Source organism: Aplysia californica, unplaced genomic scaffold (assembly GCF_000002075.1).
Source record: "Aplysia californica isolate F4 #8 unplaced genomic scaffold, AplCal3.0 scaffold00546, whole genome shotgun sequence".
Lineage (NCBI taxonomy): Eukaryota > Metazoa > Mollusca > Gastropoda > Aplysiida > Aplysiidae > Aplysia > Aplysia californica.
In genome coordinates, this window is record NW_004797816.1 from 452,585 (window position 1) to 453,960 (window position 1,376).

The following is a 1,376-nucleotide window of genomic DNA, read 5'->3' on the forward strand; positions in this document are numbered from 1 at the left end:
ATGTTGGACGGAGCTGAAGCTCAAACCTTTGATCCGATTACAACATCCAAACAAAAAGACCGAGAAGCTTACTCTATATAAATAATCACCACACGGAAATCGACCTCGATTTCTGCCTGTAGCGATGAAGCAACTAGCCGTTACGGTAGAGACGAACTAAAATAAATAAATACAGGTAAACAAAACTAGTTCAAAAATATCTGTATAATAATATAACAACCATAATTAGTTTTCTTCACACGGGTAAATTTAGAAGCTTTCCTTTTTTTACCGCATGTTCGCTTTATGATTTAGTTAGACAAACAAAACAAACTTCAGAAATATGCATTTCAAATTTGAGACACTTGACTCGTGGCAATTAATTCACCCACGAAACAAGGCATATTCCAATATCTTTAGAAATCACTTTCAAAATAGAAGGCCTAAAGGGTCTCTTTTAGTTTTAGTAAAAGTTTTACGGCACTCGCAACACAATAATATCATATAAGTGCCGAAGAATAGAGGTGTTACAAGAGAGCAACATACACAAACAAGAAAGAGGAGAGATAAGGACGATAGATGTTTGATAGGAACGAAGGAGTAAGCTACTCCAGAGCACCCGCCAACCACCCACAAAGGGTCTCTAAAAGACAAACACAAGCAACAACAAAAAACAATAAACAAAGGAAGGCCAAGATCCTGGTTCTCACGTCCCGACCCTCAAAGCCGTTATCAAAACAGCGCAACAATGCCGTAACCGCAGACTGAAAACTTGCATCAGATGTGCAAAACAAACTCCAGTAATATTTTCTGCCTATAAAGAAGTTGGGTTCTTTTTCTTCTTTTTTTATCATTTGTTTTGTCTCATGTTTCCCTTGCCCAAAGGCTAGAACCTAGATGGCAGTTGGATCGGAAAAGTGAAGTAAAATAAGTCCCATGTTTCACTCAAACACTCATAGAGATTAAGTAAAAATGAAATAGACAAGTAAAGCTTGTTCACAAGTACATGTATGTTCTTCTTGTAGCAAACAATTCTTTTCAAACTGGTAAATTTAGAAGTATGTTAGTCCTTGAAAAAAATCATTATACTATCTTATGTTTCAGTGAGACAAACAATACGAACTTCAGAAAAAAAAATTTTGGTGCAAATTTGAAACACCTGACTGATTGCCATTCATTCACCTTTGTTTCAAAGCACAATATTCAAACAATTTTAGAAATCTCTTTCAAACTTATATGCTTTAAATGTCTCTCAATACTTTTTACTTCACTTTTATCCGCCGCTTATACCCTTTTGGGTGTCGAGGGAAGAAAGATTACAGAGTTTCTAATTTTGTCTCGCCTGGTCTTGTTTACTGCTTTTCTAAGGCATCGTATTTCACATGTTGTAATTCTTT